Source organism: Schistocerca piceifrons, chromosome 2 (genome assembly GCF_021461385.2).
Source record: "Schistocerca piceifrons isolate TAMUIC-IGC-003096 chromosome 2, iqSchPice1.1, whole genome shotgun sequence".
In the NCBI taxonomy this organism is placed as follows: Eukaryota; Metazoa; Arthropoda; class Insecta; order Orthoptera; family Acrididae; genus Schistocerca; species Schistocerca piceifrons.
In genome coordinates, this window is record NC_060139.1 from 316,103,084 (window position 1) to 316,121,283 (window position 18,200).

Here is an 18,200-nt window from a genome sequence, read left to right on the forward strand (position 1 = left end):
TTAAGTAGATTCAGAAAATCGCACAGTATACGAAGTCGCAAAACAAAGAAGTAAAAGCATAGAACAGATGTCATTAATTCGTAGCTGAAGTAAAGACAAAATTTGCTTTTATCCCTAAATCTGCCGTGGCCAACGCCAATTACACCACTGGCCACTAAAATTGCTACACCGAGAAGAAATGCAGATGATAAACGGGTATTCATTGGAAAAATATATTATACTACAACTGACATGTGATTACACTATCACGCAATTTGGGTGCATATATCCTCAGAAATCAGTACCCAGAACAACCACCTCTGGCCGTAAGAACGGCCTTGATACGCCTGGGCATTGAGTCAAACAGAGCCTGGATGGCGTGTACAGGTAGAGCTGCCCATGCAGCTTCAACACCATACCACAGTTCATCAAGAGTAGTGATGGGCGTATTGTGACGAGCCAGTTACTCGACCACCATTGACCAGACGTTTTCAGTTGGTGAAAGATCTGAAGAATGTGCTGGCCAGGGCAACAGTCAAACATTTTCTGTATCCAGAAAGGCCCGTACAGGACCTGCAACATGCGGTCGTGCATTATCCTGCTGAAATGTAGAGTTTCGCAGGTATCGAATGAAGGGTGGAGTCACGGCCACATCTGAAATGTAACGTCCACTGTTCAGAGTGCCGTTAATGCGAACAAGAGGTGACCAAGACGTCTAACCAATGGCACCCCATACCATCACGCCGGGTGATACGTCAGTATGGCGATGACGATTACACGCTTCCAATGTGCGTTCACCGTGATGTCGCCAAACACGGATGCGATCATCATGATGCTGTAAATGACGTTTTGCCATTCGTGCACCCAGGTTCGTCGTTGAGTACACCATCGCAGGCGCTCCTGTCTGTGATGCAGAGTCAAGGGTAACCGCAGCCATGGTGTCCGAGCTGATAGTCCATGCTGCTGCAAACGTCGTCGAACTGTTCGTGCAGATGGATGTTGTCTTGCAAATGTCCCCACCTGCTGACTCAGGGATCGAGACGTGGCTGCACGATCCGTTACAGCCATGCGGATAAGATGCCTGTCATCTCGACTGCTAGTGACACGAGGCCGTTGGGATCCAGCACGGCGTTCCGTATTACCCTCCTGAACCCACCGATTCCATATTCTGCTAACAGTCATTGGATCTCGACCAACGCGAGGAGCAATGTCGCGATACGATAAACCGCAATCGCGATAGGCTACAATCCGACCTTTATCAAAGTCGGAAACGTGATGGTACGCATTTCTCCACCCTAAACGAGGCATCACAACGTTTCACTAGGCAACGCCAGCCAACTGCTGTTTGTGTATGAGAAATGAGTTGGACATGTTCGTCATGTCAGCACGTTGTAGGTGTCGCCACCGGCACCAGCCTTGTGTGAATGCTCTGAAAAAGCTTATCATTTGCCTATCACAGCATGTTCTTCCTGTCGGTTAAATTTCGCGTCTGTAGCACGTCATCTTCCTGGTGTAGCAATTTTAATGGCCAGTAGCGTAGTTAGGTTTCGTGAAAGAAATTCGAGCAAACTGCACTTTATCACTTCGAAGCGAAAAAAGACGTATCTCTTGTGCAATCGATTAATGCTACGGCACATTCGTACACTACAATGACAATGATAAGTATGAGCGGATTACAGTTTCACAGTATCAGTGTTCGGGGATCTCAAGGCTCATTAGCACCTAAAAGTGCAAAGTGGCAAAGATCTTATAATCGACCTATAAAAATTTGGAAAAATAGAAAAGAATAATTTTTAACATTTTATTCGAAACGGTTTCTAACAAGTTGCAGAAATTAAATCGTTTCTTTTGCTGGACTCCTGGCCTTGACGTAACGATGACTTTGCGTTTCAGGAGGACGACGAAAATACTGTTGATTTAATTCAGATTTCACCTGGAACAACCAATACGACTCTCGATACGGAATTTTATCGACTGTGCAATCTATTTTTAAGGAAACTGTTGGACAATATAATTTTTGATGTTTCAGTGTCATTTGAAGTTTATCAGTAGAACAGTATTCTTAAATTTTAGTCATTTGTGAGTTATTAGTTTGCATCGGAACAATTTACGAATTGCTTTAATTATGCTCGGTATGCAGCACAGTAAGCAGAACAACGCCCAGGACCTTTTGTTGCTCCAGCGCAATTCTGTCTAAATAAAATGTTAATTAATGTGACATGTCCCTAAACACCATTTTTTCTTGCGTCAGGCGTGCTTCGTGTAAGGAAAATGTTTGTTTTCGGCATTCAGATGCCACTTCCCTTTATTGTGATGACTATGGATAATAAAGAAGGAACTGTTCTATTGTTACTGAAATATAAACTATTCAAAAATTATCACAAGAACTGGGTAACAGGAGCCGTTATAAAATAATGTATGTGTAAGAAATATACCATTTCAATAAATTAAAGGCATAATCGATGGAAGTCGTCTGTAATGTAACGTCACACTTTTCCGTTGATTTATTTTCCTCTTCTAGTCAGCTTTGTCAGAATCACATATGCAGAATTTTAACTGTCCATACGAATTGTCTCTTACTCAAAACATTAATGATACGTGATATTTTTTGAATAGTTTAGGTGCTTCACATTCGCTTGTCTCACTCCGGATGTTAACGCTATGTGGCGTTACAGTCTCCTTCTCACGATCGATCACGCGCTAGGCAGGAAGTGCTGTATCAACCGCTGCCACGAGCGGTTCTTCGTGCAACAAAAATGAGTAATTCAAGAATTAAAAAAAAAAAAAAACCACTTGCAGTGTGTCCTAGCAGCTAAAATTTTGATACTGTATTTAGTTTGTGATATTCTTCCTGCATAAAACATTTAAGGGTGGATTTCGAGATGTCGGATTGGACTCTTCCCTTGTTAGACTCTGCGGCCATGCTTTGTCTAATTAGAATATTTTGTTTGAATTATTTTCATTTTTATTTTTGCTTTTTATTGAGTTCTTTTTCCATCTTGACTGTAGCTGGCGTATTGATTTTCCAAGGTAGAGGCCCGTATTTATATTCTTTCCTCTATGTAATTGAGTGTCTATTACCCTTTGCGCTAATTTTTTGTTAATTATCATTCCATTATACAAGTTATGGTTGTCCATATTCGCTACTACGAATACGTTTCAAATATTATTTTAACAATATTCTCGTACTGATATTCGGTAGCTGTAGATAGGCTCAAAATCAGAATTAATAAACGTAAGAAACTGAAGAATAATTATGAAATGAAGTTAACGATTTTTCGAATTACATTTTAATCATGCACATCACACTGAAGAATAGTGCATCGGCTGCAAATCTACGCCAGCTTTAAGATGCAAAGAAAATGCAAAGGGAAAGCGATGTTAATAATTAAAGAGCTTTACGCTACTTCTTCAATTACACACACAAACTCGTTTCATTCACCTTAACTGTACTTGTGAACCGCAACATAAAAAAGTTCAAAGAACGTGGTCTCTGGCAGCAGCTATAGGTTGGAAACTGCAAACTCTGACACGATGAACGAAGCGTGCTACCAGTTTCAAAACAGTATTTCACCAACCTCCCATTCATTCCGCAGTACAGCACTCGGAGTAGGGTATTACGCGGCTGCAGTGGGACGGAGCCAGTAACAAACAACCGGTGTGCGCGAGAGCTTAAAAGCTGTACTGTCTCGTAAGCAAGACTGGCAGTCTTTTCCAAACCAGACAGAATCTGCTCCGATCCAATGCGACACACTGGACTCGCATTCGGGAGGACGATGGTTCAATCCCGCGTCCGGCCATCCTGATTTAGGTTTTCCGTGATTTCCCTAAATCGCTCCAGGCAAATGCCGGGATGGTTCCTTCGAAAGAGCACGGCCGACTTCCTTCCCCGTCCTTCCCTAATCCGATGAGACCGATGACCTCGCTGTTTGGTCTCTTCCCCCAAACAAACCAACCCCCCCAATGCGACACACGTCATTGGTTCAAATGGTTCAAATGCCCCTGAGCACTATGCGACTTAACTTCTGAGGTCATCAGTCGCCTAGAACTTAGAACTACTTAAATCTAACGTAAGGACATCATACACATCCGTGCCCGAGGCAGGATCGAACCTGCGACCGTAGCGGTCGGTCGGCTCCAGACCGTAGCGCCTAGAACCGCACGGCCACTACGGCTGGCACACGTCATTGGTACCGACATGAGCCACCACCGGCGGTTGGCTGCATACTGTACTCTTCATGGCATTTGGAAGCACCCTTTCCACATCCGGAATGACTTACCCCGGTACGCACACGGAGTGTACACTGGCTTCCTTCCCCTCTTTGGCAGCCATGTTCCTAAGGGACCCCATTACGCGCCTGACGTTGGAGCTCCCAACTACAGCAAATCCACCCTAAGTGTATGCCCAGACCATGTGGGCCGAAAAGCTTCCTTTCGAACAGGGTGGACGACTGCATCCGGCTCAGAGACTTCGTCAGCCGCAGATAACGCCCGAAACCTGTTCATCAAACGAACTGAGGAGGCCCTACGATCGGCCCCAAGGAAAGTCTTTCGCTGCCTGCCAGACTTTGGAATGATCTCCCATTCGACCATGGGTGAGGGGTCAACCTCAGTGCAGGAAGTACCTGGGGCGGCCACAGCAGCGGTTCGACAGGGGGACATGTGGGTCGTGCTTGACATCCCTCGCATCCCCGCGTCCGATGACCCTCAGTAATGGCCCTTGGCAGCAGGCTCAAGCTGTGTGAAGGAAGCCAACACTGCCTGGAGCAGAGAGTGAAGGGTCACCAACTCAGCTCTCATCTATGAACGTCAATGAGCAGCACTGCCAACCATCATGGTATGAGGTCTGAAGACGGTTAAAAACTGACCAAAACCGGCAACCACAAAAATAAATGTTTCTTGTGATCGATAATATTTATGTCCATTTTAATCCACTAAAAAAACTGCTGTTCTCCTTGAGAAATGTTCTGAAATTCATTAAAGTTAAGTGCTTCCTTATAGGCTGAAAATCCCGAAATGCTTTAAAATGCTATTTTTTAACTGTCGCAAAATTTGTCCTGGTAGGATCCCTTGCACAGTTTCACTGTAGGAGTACGTTGATCATAAATAGGTCGCTGAGCACTAGTGTTAAAGTTTGATTCTGGTTACACAAAATCTTGACACAAAATTGGGTCGTAATGTGTGACGACGCCCACCTCGTTGGGACGCAAACTGACTCTCCCGGGACGCGTGGGTGCCAGGCGGAGAGAAGGACGCGCTGCCCTTGAGCCTGGGGAGGGTAGGAGGGGTAGGGGTGGGGGTGGGGGGAGAGAGCGCTGAATGGACGCCGCCAAGTGGGGCTGCGGCTGTGGCTGTCCCGGCGTCCTCTGACGTCACAGCTGACACTGCCACCGCCCACCCTCCGAGCAAGGCGGTGCTAGCTCCAAGAAGCCTCACAGCATCGTATAGTATTAAAGCTAAAATTTTACAATCTACCATTTCTGGAACGCGTAGTATATTCTTGTACATGAGAGTGATAATATCGGCGGAACCCATAACACTAATTTCATGGCGAACATCAAGCGTTGGATACTTGTCATTATCCTCCTACATGTGTACGATAAATCTGTCTTCCACTGAGGTGACAACAGTCACGGGATACTGATATGCACGTATACAAATGGCGATAGTATGGCGTACACAAGGTAAAAAAGGGTAATGCATTGGCGGTGATGTCATTTGCACTTATATGACTCAACTGAAAAGTTGACCACGTGATTATGGCCACACGACGGGAATTAATTGACTTTGAACGCGGAATGGTAGTTGGAGCTAGACGCATGGGACATTACATTTCGGAAATCGTTAGGAACTTTAACATTCGGGGATCCACAGTGTTAATGGTGTGCCGATAATACTAAATTTCAGGCATTAAGTCTCACCACAGACAATGTAGTGTCCGACAGCCTTCACTTAACGACTGAGAGCAGTGGAGTTTGCGTGCAGTTGTCAGTGCTAGCAGACAAGCAACTCTGCGTGAAATACCCGCACAAAGCAATGTGGGACGTGCGACTAACGTATCCGTTAGGACAGTGCTGCGAAATTTGTCGTTAATGGTCTCTGGCAGCAGACGACCGAAGCAAATACCATTGTTAAGAGTACGACATCGCCTGCAGCGCTTCTCCTGGGCTCGTAACCGTATCAGTTGGACTCTAGACGACTGGGAAACCGTGGCCTGGTCAGATGAGTCCCGAATTCAGTTGATAAGAGCTGATAATAGAGGGTTCGAGTGTGGCGCAGACTCCCCTGAAGCTATGGACCTAAATCGTCAACAAGACACTGTGCAAGCTCGTGATGGCTCCATTGTGGTGTGGGTTGCGTTTGTATGGAATGTACTGGGTCCTCTGACGCAACTGAACCGCTCACTGACTGGAAATGGGTATGTTTGGCTACCTGGAGACCATTTGCAACCACTGATAGACTTCATTTTTTATGGATGACAGTGCGCCCTGTCACCGGGCCATAACTGTTTGCGATTGGTTTAAAGTTTAATCTGGATAATGCGAGCGAATGATATGCCCACCCAGATCGCCCAACAAGAAAACCATTGAATATTTATGGAACATAATCCAGAGGTCACTTGTACACAAAATCCTGAACTAGCAATACTTCGCAATTATGGACTGCTATAGAGGCAGCATGCCTCACTATTTCTGTTGGGTATCCCCAACGATCCAACGATTTGTTGCATCCATTCTACATCAAGTTACTGGACTACGCCCCGTAAAATGAGGTCGGACACGATATTAAGAGGTATCCCATGAATTTTGTCACCTTGGTTTATGTTTTCATTGCGTGTAAATATCATTTATGGTAACGGGCAAAACACAGTGCCCACTGTCCATCGTGAGATCTAACGCTGCCTGCTGCCGTTGCAGGCACCTAACAGAGTTAGGAAAGTACATAAGGACAACAGGCATCATTGGGGAATCATTGCAGCGACGATAAGGACCGCAAGTGAGAAAATCCACTGACAGGAGCGATTTTGACAAGTGGCAGTTTTTTATGGCCCAGCATCTGACGAAGATCGTCTAAGAATTGGCGAATCTGAGCGTGCTACTAACGTGATGATCTAGAAAATAAATATACCAAGCTCCCTGTCCAGGCCATGAGGGCTCAAGGGATGTTTACCGGCAGCCGTGTTGTCCTCTACCAAGTAACCGCATGGAAATGCGGTATGGAGAGGCATGTGACCAGCACAGCACTCTCCAGCCCGTTTTGCGGACTTCCCAGATGGTGGAGCCGCAACTACTCGCTCAGGTAGCTCCTCACTCGGCATTATGAAGCTGAGTGCACCCTGTACCAGTCCTCCGACCAAGGAAAGCTCCTTGGCAGAAACGGAAATCTAACTCGGGTGTTCGGCATGACAGCCATCTGCGCTGACCTCTCAGATACGGCGTTGGACCGTGATCACCTCTGTAGGGCTGCATTTTTCTTGAGATCGCAGTCTAGTAGAATTTTTGTGACGACTTTATATTCACCACTGACTGTTTATTTATTACAGTACCTTCCAATGTAATTTCGGACTTAGGTCATCTGCAAGTGGTTACAGGTTCTGATAAGGCAGCAGTAGTCAACGTTTCTTAAAAGAATACGAAACATGCTGAAAAGTAATGTCTCCCAATTATTTGTGTGAAAACTCTTAAAGTTCTTTAAACAAAACAAACGCTACTAACATTCAACATGTTTATTCTTCGTTTCTACATATTTTACATATTTGCGGCCCTCTACCGCAATAGGACTTTCAATTGAAGCGCGCAAATGGCGGTGTCTGTGCGTGAGACACAGCGAGCTGCAACCGAGTTTCGAATACCAAGAGTTCGTCCACACATGGCGCACCCTCTTAAATATTTAGTTTGACAATACCGAATCGCACACGAGCACTGCCATATCTACAACAATTCTACACTTTGGTTTCACTGTCATCGATCGTCTTCCGTAAGGTCACAACTTGCCCCTACCGATTTTCATTTGTTTCCCAAACCTAAAGAACACCCTCGAGCACTTCACTTCGGTAGTGCTGAAGCGGTGCAAGCAGAGGTGAGGTTGTGGATCCGTCAACAAAGTCAAACATTCTACAGTTTCGGTGTCAACAAACCGACCTCTCTCTGTGTGAAATGTGTTCTTCGACAAAGTGGCTAGATTGTGATATAAATATGTAGACATAAGAATGAAAATTTAGAATCTTAATAACGCTTCTTATATTACTGGCCTTGAAAATTGCTACACCAAGAAGAAATGCAGATGATAAACGGGTATTCATTGGACAAATATATTATACTAGAACTGACATGTGAGTACATTTTCATGCAATTTGGATGCATAGATCCTGAGAAATCAGTACCCAGAACAACCACCTCTGGCCGTAATAATGGCCTTGATACGCCTGGGCATTGAGTCAAACAGAGCTTGGATGGCGTGCACAGGTACAGTTGGCCATGCAGCTTCAACACGATACCACAGTTCATCAAGAGTAGTGACTGGCATATTGTGACGAGCCAGTTGCTCGGCCACCATTGACCAGACGTTTTCAATTGGTGAGAGATCTGGAGAATGTGCTGGCCAGGGCAGCATTTGAACATTTTCTGTATCCAGAAAGACCCGTACAGGACCAGCAACATGCGGTCGTGCATTATCCTGCTGAAATGTAGGGTTTCGCAGGGATCGAATGAAGAGTAGAGCCACGGGTGGTATCACATCTGAAATGTAACGTCCACTGTTCAAAGTGCCGTCAATGCGAACAAGAGGTGACCAAGACGTCTAACCAATGGCACCCCATACCATCACGCCGGGTGATACGCCAGTATGGCGATGACGAATACACGCTTCCAATGTGCGTTCACCGCGATGTCGCCAAACACGGATGTGACCATCATGATGCTGTACACATTACCTGGATTCATCCGAAAAAAAAGACGTTTTGCCATTCGTGCACCCAGGTTCGTCGTTGAGTACACCATCGCAGGCGCTCCTGTCTGTGATGCAGCGTCAAGGGTAACCGCAGCCATGGTCTCCGAGGCCGTTGGGATCCAGCACGGCGTGCCGTATTACCCTCCTGAACCCACCGATTCCATATTCTGCTAACAGTCATTGGATCTCGACCATCGCGAGTAGCAATGTCGGGATACGATAAACCGCAATCGCGATTGGCTACAATCCGACCTTTATCAAAGTCGGAAACGTGATGGAACACATTTCTCCTCCTTACACGAGGCATCACAACAACGTTTAGCCGGCCGAAGTGGCCGCGCGGTTCTGGCGCTGCAGTCTGGAACCGCGAGACCCCTACGGTCGCAGGTTCGAATCCTGCCTCGGGCATGGATGTGTGTGATGTTCTTAGGTTAGTTAGGTTTAACTAGTTCTAAGTTCTAGGGGACTAATGACCTCAGCAGTTGAGTCCCATAGTGCTCAGAGCCATTTGAACCAACAACGTTTCACCAGGCAACGCCGGTCAACTGCTGTTTGCGTATGAGAAATCGGTTGGAAACTTTCCTCATGTCAGCATGTTGTAGGTGTCGCCACCGGCGCCAGCCTTGTGTGAATGCTCTAAAAAGCTGATCATTTGCATATCACAGCATCTTCTTCCTGTTGGTTAAATTTCACGTCTGTAGCACTTCATCTTCGTGGTGTAGCAATTTTAATGGCCAGTAGTGTATTTAAAAACTTTCAAGAGTTTTCAAAAAAAAAAAAAAAAAGATTCGGAGTCATTACTTCTCAGCATGCTCTCGTATAAAGGTAAGTTACCGAGGCTCTTAAAAATTACCTAAGGTCGCAATTGCAGCAGTGGGAATGGTAATAAATAATGTATATTAAATCAACTTTAAAAAAGTATGGGAACTGTCTGAATGCCGGTGAAAGCAGGAGTAGGCGGCAAGGTGTGGGACGTCCACGCCTCATGGTGGAACGTGGAGGTCGGAGGTTTGCTCTTTCTCTAAAGCAGGATAAACGGCGATCTGTGGCACATATGACGACACAAAACTGTTTCACAGCACACCGCTCAACGCACACTGTTGAACATGGGACTCCACAACAGACGGCTCCTTTGTGTTCCCACGTTGACATAATCACTATTGCAGTAGGCAAGGGATCATTGATATTGCACCGTGGATCAAAGGAAAAGTGTAGTCTGGTCGGATGATTCAGATTTCTTGTTACACTAGGTCAGGGGTGCTCGACCAGGCGGTCACCATGGTTTTATAAGTGGATCATTGAAATCATTTGTCTGAAATCTATTTAACTGAACTGCTTTTGTAGAATACCACTTTGTTGACAATGAGCGTTTCATACCGTCTTTGTAGGTGGTAAATCTGACAACACTACCTCCGCCTGTTTCTTGTCCATCTGCATTTCTTCGCGTTTAACAAAGCCGGTCTTACCTCCTACAAGGTGAAAATAAGTGCATTTATAAAGTGAAAAACATACCAATTCCACGGTTTGTGGGAAGAACAGATTGTTGTTACAGTGCATAAAGATAAGTCTATTTGTTTGATATATTACACTACTTTAGGCATATCTTAAAAGGGAACTACTGAACGCTTTCTACATTTAAAAACAAATCATAGAAGATATCAGTCATCAGAGACGTGTCTCTATCAAGACCTACTATAACAAGAAAACTGGAATTAACGGTGGAAAATATAAAAGATCGGCTGATAACAAATTTGCAGCGCTTCTTGTATTTCTCAATACAGTTAGACGAGTCATGTAGATGCAGTAGATTCATCTCAAGTTATGATTTTTATTAAGATTGATATTTACGGATTTCAGTAAAAAAGAAGACATTCTTATAATTTTGACCATGAGAGACAATGCACGGTAAGAAGATTTTTACAGTGCGTTGAAATCCTTCATTTCGGAATACGATTTGCCAGCTTAGATGCTACAAACTATTACTACTCATGGCGCGCCTTACATGGTAAGGAAACGTTAAGGATTTGTTACCGTGTATGCGAACGACGTATTTTCCTGCCTTTCTTTACGTTTTATTGTATCGTGCAAGTGCTTTGCGGTCTTTTTTTTTTGAAAATGGTACCTGTCATGAGTAATGTCAGAAAATTTGTGAATCAATTTCACTCACAACCACTAAAGAGAAGAAAGTTTAGCGTACAACTAGAAGAACTGGATAGACAGTATAGAGGCCTGATATTACACACTGAAGTTTGATGGCTGAGTAGGAGTATTGTTCTAATGAGATTTAGAGAAGTTCTGCCAGCAACAAAATCTTTGTGTCTCAAAGACAGAAGGATTACTTACAACTGCCGTATGTGATTTCAGTTGGTAGCTAGATCTGGTTTCATATGACAGTTAAACAAAATGATTGAAACAAAGAACTTTTTGGGAAGAAACCAAACCGTCATAACTCTTACGTCTTCAATAAAATGTTTCATTCAAAAACTTGACCGAAAGGTAGCACAATTACAGAAATTAAATGGGCGGAGCAGATCCAGAGGTCTAAGTGGAAATAAGTGTGCGTGGAATCAGAGAGAAATGTGGCTTCGCCGGTGTTAAGGCACACAAGATTAAGATGATTAAGAAGATCCGCCAAAAGAGAACCACTCGGGCAGGCGACAGGCGAGCCCCAAAGAGGATGATGGGCATTGGTGTTACCAAGAAGCAGAAAGGGTGGAGGAAACTGAGCAACAAGCTGCATCAGGTCCACCCTAGTGACAGCAGAAGACGAAGGGATGTAAATGATGCAGAGGGAAAAGGTAAATTCGGGAAGGAAAACACGAGCAGCAACTGCTTGCAGGTGGCTGTGCAAGGGGATAGAACGATGACAAACATCATCTCGTAGAAGCAGCATGAACCCACCATGAGCAGGAGGGTTGGGTTGAGTTGTTTGGGGAAGGAGACCTGACAATGAGGTCATCGGTCTCATCGGATTAGGGAAGGAAGTCGGCCGTGCCCTTTCAGAGGAACCATCCTGGCATTTGCCTGGAGTGATTTAGGGAAATCACGGAAACCTAAATCAGGATGGCCGGACGCGGGATTGAACCGTCGTCCTCCTAAATCCGAGATGAGCAGCAATTCCCACCGTAGGGGGAAGGTCCATCAGTATCGAAGTACTTTGGGAAAGAGCGAAATGGTCTTGAGGATGGAGCTTGGTTTCTTGGAGACAGACTACAAGCGGACATTGCGATCGCAGGAGCAGCTCGAGGTCCGCCCTGTTTGACCGAAGGCCACGGATATTCCACTGTAAAAGGGCCATAAAATTTAGCAACACCGGAGAATGAAGAAACACTCACCTTGACGGCCGCTTAGGGCGGGCCGTCGAAGGAGGACGGCCACTGGCATCCACGGGTGTAGGAGCTTCGTCCATCAACGGAGCTTCCCTGAAAGGACCGACGAGTCGAAGAGCACCGATGAGTCGGAGAGGGGGAAGACTGTTTGCCTTTAGATGATTGTATTGGCTTTTGGCGATTGGTAGAAGAGCCAGACGGCTGTGAACTCAAGGTACACAACAAATCTTCCCAGGAATAATCCTTTTTGAATTGACGGTTCGCTGGCTTCGTTGCAACCTTCGCTGGAGAGGGCGAAGAACAGGTAGCAGAATCTACAGCCTGGGAAGCAGGAGACAGAGTGTCAGCTTGAAGGCGAGGCGACTTTGCCACCATCGAACTGAAGTGCAAGTCACAAGTTTGCGTATCCATGTTTTTCATGGGACGGGGAGAGGCTGACACGGTGCTGTAGCTTCCAGACGAAGGGGCATACGGTTTACGGCTCGCCAACAGTTTTCGGGCAACACGAAAGGTACCTTGTCCTTCACCCTTATCTCCTGAACAGCCGGCTCATCTTGATAGACGGAACAAGAACGAGAAAAAGCAGCATGTTCTGCACGACAATTAACGCAGCGGGGGGAAGGAGGTGGACAGGCACCCTCGTATGCATCCATGCTACAAGTGACATTTTTGGCTGCGTTTTTACGTGATGTGCTGGTGTGACTGAACTGATGGCATTTATAACACCTCAATGGATTGGGAATGTAATGGCGCACAGAGATGACTTCATAGCCTGCCTTTATACTAGTAGGAAGCGTTAACCTATCAAAAGTCAGGAACAATGTGCGAGTGGGCACCAAATCGGCATCTTCCTTCTCCAGACCTCGATGAACAGCAGTAACGCCCTGATCCGATAGATAATTAGTGGTTTCGTTAAACCATCCAACAGCCGGGTGTAGATAACACTGCAGGACGAGTTAAGTGTCCTGTGAGCCTCCACATTTATAGGACAGTCGTGGAGGAGCTGGGCCTTGAGTAGTTTCTGAGACTGGAGAGCACTATCAATTTCCAAAAGCAGAGTTCCATTACGGAGACGAGAGCATGACTTCACAGGGCCGGCGATGCCATCCATGCCTTTCTATATAACAAAGGGGTTAACAGTAGCAAAAGCCTGGTTTTCGTCTAAACGTGAGACTACTAGATATCGAGGCGCAACAGGAAGAGACATTGAGGCAGGAGCCTCATTCCATTTTCATTTATGTTAAACACTCGGAGAAAGAGAAGGAAAGTCAATCATTGGGAAGAAGTCCCCCATGATTGCCAGTGTCTCCGATGGCGCGCTCCTTCCAGCCAGGGGCCCGCCAAAGGGGATTCCCCCGCCTTAGGTGATTGTCCTCACCTTGGTCACACTTCCCGAACGACAGACGGAGGGACCAATCGGCAGGGGAGGAAGGTAACAGCTCAGGCAATCACCCCTCCCGGGGGCCTGGCTTGGCCGGCCGCGGTGGCCGAGTGGTTCCAGGCGCTTCAGTCCGGAACCGCGCGACAGCTACGGTCGCAGGTTCGAATCCTGCCTCGGGCTTGGATGTGTGTGAAGTCCTTAGGTTAGTTAGGTTTAAGTAGTTCTACGTTCTAGGGGACTGATCACCTCAGATGTTAAGTCCCATAGTGCTCAGAGCCATTTGAACCATTTTTGGTTCAAAAACCTAACTAGCCTAAGGACATCACACACATCCATGCCCGAGGCAGGATTCGAACCTGCGACCGTAACGGTCGCGCGGTTCCAGATTGTAGCGCCTAGAACCGCTCGGCCACCGCGGCCGGCTGAACCATTTTTGGGCCTTGCTTGTATCAGGGGGTACGTGCGGGCCCTTCATGCCAACCCGGGGCTGGGAGTTACCCGTTACCCAGTCTCCTGCTACGCGTCAAACGCGTGGGTGGCTGTCAGGCACAGTCAGGGAGGAGAAGAAAAGATACGAAGGAAAGGAAGAAGGAGAGAATGGCCTCAGACGCTGCAGCGGAGGAAAAAGAGATCAGAACAAGGAAAGAGCGGAACAAGCAAAGAAAGGAACAAGGAAAGGGCGGAACAGGGAAAAAACTGAACAGGAAAAGAGCTAAACAGGGAAAGTGAAAAATGAGGAAAAAGCAGTACAGGAAAAGAGCAGTGTGGGGAAAGAGCGGTACAGGGAAAGAGCAGTACAAGAGAGAATATTCCAACAAGCAAACCAACGCAAATGAGCTTCAAGAGCCCATGGAGGCACGAGACATCTCCCCAAGAGAGGGGAAAAGGACGGGAGAAGAGGAGACAAGCAGCACAGAAAGAGAAGCGGTGCCGCGACGGCTGGGGCCCCGTGGTCGCCAAGCACGTACTCACCAAAGAGCGGTGAGCCCCCTGGGGGGACAGTGGATTGAGGAGTTAACTGATACCTCGGTCAGCAAGGTGTCCTGATCTGCACCAGGTGGAATACATGTGGGACGCTATCGCCACAAACGCCCATAAACCACTGGCTCCTAGTTTACGGGAATTGCATCCGGAAACCTACCAATTACTTGTTGAATCCACTACATTCAGAATGCTGCTTTATTGGTTGGCTGATTCGGGGTAGGGGACCAAACAGCAGTCCCATAGGGTTAGGGAAGCATTTGGAAGTAAGTCGGCTGTGCCCTTTCAAAGGAACCATCCCGGCATTTGCCTGAAGAGATTTAGGGAAATCAAGGAAAACCTAAATCAGGATGGTCGGACGCGCTTTTGAACAGTCGTCCTCCCGAATACGAATCCAGTGTGCTAGCCACTGCGCTACCTCACTCCTACTACATTGCGTTCCGAAGATGGACAGGTGATGGTTATGTCTTGGCTCGTCACTACATATGCTATGTTGTTAACAACATCCAGGTGGTAGCAACAAAGTGGGAGATCAAGGAAAAAGACTTCGGAACTTTAGCAAGGCGTAACAAAATTAATGGATCCAGAATCAGATTTTCACTCTGCAGTGGAATGTGCGCTGATGTGAAACTTCCTGGCAGATTAAACTGTGTGCCGGACCGAGACTCGAACTCGGGACCTTTGCCTTTCGCGGGCAAGTGCTCTACCAAAAATTAATAGAGTCAGAACTATGTAGACTAAATATGTGTTTTTAAATTAATTACATTCGAATAAAATTGCCAAATGGACACTAAAAGAAATAAACAAAACAGTCAATATGGTCTGGAGACTTTTGACAAATCAGAATTTTCATTACCCAAATGAGCCTTTCACTCTGCAGCGTAGTAAGTGCTGTTTTGAAATTTCGTAGCAGATTAAAACTACATGCCAAAGCGGAAATAGAGTCCGGAACCATGTCTTTTGATGGTAGCGCTGCTACCGAATGCGATTTAAAAAAAATAAAAAATATGTCGTATATTTACAAAAAGCTACACGGTTTCACAGATGTTGAAACAAGATTAGTCATGTCAATATATCCTTCAAAATATTTACGATCTTTAGAAAATTCTGCATCTGTATTTTGTACTTGAGTAGCTGACTTACAGGAAGCAAAATCCCTGCCACAGATATAGGTAGCTAAATGAAAGTGGCACGCTAGATACACATTCTTCACAGGGCAAAATCTCTGAAATAGAATCACTGTGGTAACACATGAGAAACCAGAACAATCATTTACTGAAAATATGTACAGCGAAGTAGCATACTCAACTTCTGCTTTGTGACAAAATGTGGCAATGATGTACCTGATCTGTCCTAACACAGCACAAGATTGCTAACTAATCTGAAGTTGGGATGAACTGCCGTTTTAAAATTCGGTCTCTCAAAGAGATAAACACGTCGATTATGATTTGGAATAATGTATGACACTGGCCAACAATAGGAACTGCTGAACTACAGCGGTGAATGCTGAGACACTGATCGAGTGTCGACGTGCGGCCGGCCGGTGTGGCCGTGCGGTTCTAGGCGCTTCAGTCTGGAACCGCGTGACCGCTACGGTCGCAGATTCGAATTCTGCCTCGGGCATGGATGTGTGTGATGTCCTTAGGTTAGTTAGGTTTAATTAGTTCTAAGTTCTAGGCGACTGATGACCTCAGAAGTTAAGTCGCATAGTGCTCAGAGCCATTTGAACCATTTTTTTTGTCAACGTGCAATCGCTTAAATGTTGCGTTCGGCGTATGAATGTCATCACATGAACTGTTTGGCGAATACATCAAATAGTTCCGGGTTTTAACGCCATCTGTGGTGATATACGTAAGTATTGGCAGATACATGGCCTATTTGAATGTCTGGGAGTGGAAGCACAAAGGAGTTTTTAGTGTGAGGGCCTTTGGAGACGAATGCTCATACTGTGAGGCGCCACGCTCCGACTGACTGGTGAGTAGTGCCTTCTGAAGATAACGTTGTGTATCATCCCCCATCGAGGAAGAAAGTTTTGTTTTGGAAGTCCAGGGATTAGTTACAATGATACGGGTGCCTGAAGAGGGCATTTGTTCGCGACGACATAATAAATATGAGCGAAGTCTGTCGATAGCTACCCGGGCCTCCCCTCCCCTGTCCCTCTCCTCCTGCCCCCGTCTCCTCAGCCATTGGCATCCTTTTTCTCCCCTCTCCCCCACCTCACCCCTGTTCACCTCTTGGCAGGTCCCCGGACTCGCACACGCTACGTGGACATTCGCGCGCCGGAGATCACCGCCATCAGTGTTTCGTGTGTGCCGTCGTGTTTAGTGTTCAGTGTTCACCGTCACACTCCCTCGTTCACCAGTGCCATCGTCATCTTCAGTGTTCGTGCGTCGTCTCATCAGTTAGCAGTGTGGATTATCGACGAGTGTGAACGGCTCCGTGTTTGTCTCTATGTGTCTCCTGCTTTATTGCCCACCGTTCTGTAACTTGTGTCTTCTCACTGTTTTTGCTGCTTGTGTCTTCTATGGCTGAAGAGCAGCGTAGTGTGCTGCTGACAGCCTGCCTGTTGTACAGGCTTTAAAATAACAATAAAGTAAAAAAAAAAAGTCGATGGCTGTCACCATAACTCCGGCTCACACTCCTGCAGCCGCTTGGAAGTTGTATAGTACCGCAGCCCTCCATCCAACATCCATGAAAAAGTGGATCTGCATGAGTTGGGTTCGAAGATGTGAGTGCCAAAGGGGGAACTGCATAACTATATTTCTTAAGGGATCGTTGTGAAGCAGCTTGCAATTGAGTTCTGATACTTCTAGAATGTTGGGGAATGTTTTAGAGCGTTCCGAAATGTTATAGAATCTTCCAAAAGTTTCGAGAATATTCCACACCCCATAGATAATCCGGATGGTGTATGACTCACATGTTCTCGCCTTTCTTGCCATATGATTCCAGTTATTACACAATCAACTCCAATAGATTAAACCAATGCACATTTAAATAAATTTTTTCTTTATTCACGAATAAGGAAAGTGCAGTTGCGAACAAATATGAGAGTTCAACTTCCCAGTGATGAAGAAACGGAACATTTTGTCGAAAAACTCTCACAAATTAGAGAAGACACTCACACAGTTGATTAATTAGCCAAACTGGAAGTTACAAATCGTTTATGTAACACTGTCAACAGCCTAATTAATAGATAAAGTTTTTCCGAATCTTGTTCGAAATTACTCATGTTGGTTATTTGCAAACGGCACTTTTGTAGTAAGGAATGGAGTAGTTGACGGTATTAATTTAAAAATTCAAAACAAAAAATGGTCGTGAAAAGTTGTCAAAAATATAACTGAAGCAAAAATAATGTCAGGAAAAGATGAAGGGAAAAGAGTATGTGTTCCTAGAATTTCGCTCATATATACCAAACTATTGTTTCAATTGAAAAGACTGAAATTTACAGTAAGAATAGCATTAAGTATCACTACAAATAAGGCACAAAGGCAAATTTTAAGGTGTTTTGATGTTAATTTGAAAGGATCGTGCTCTTCTCACCATCAGCTATACCTGTATATAGGATGGAGACCCTAAGGATT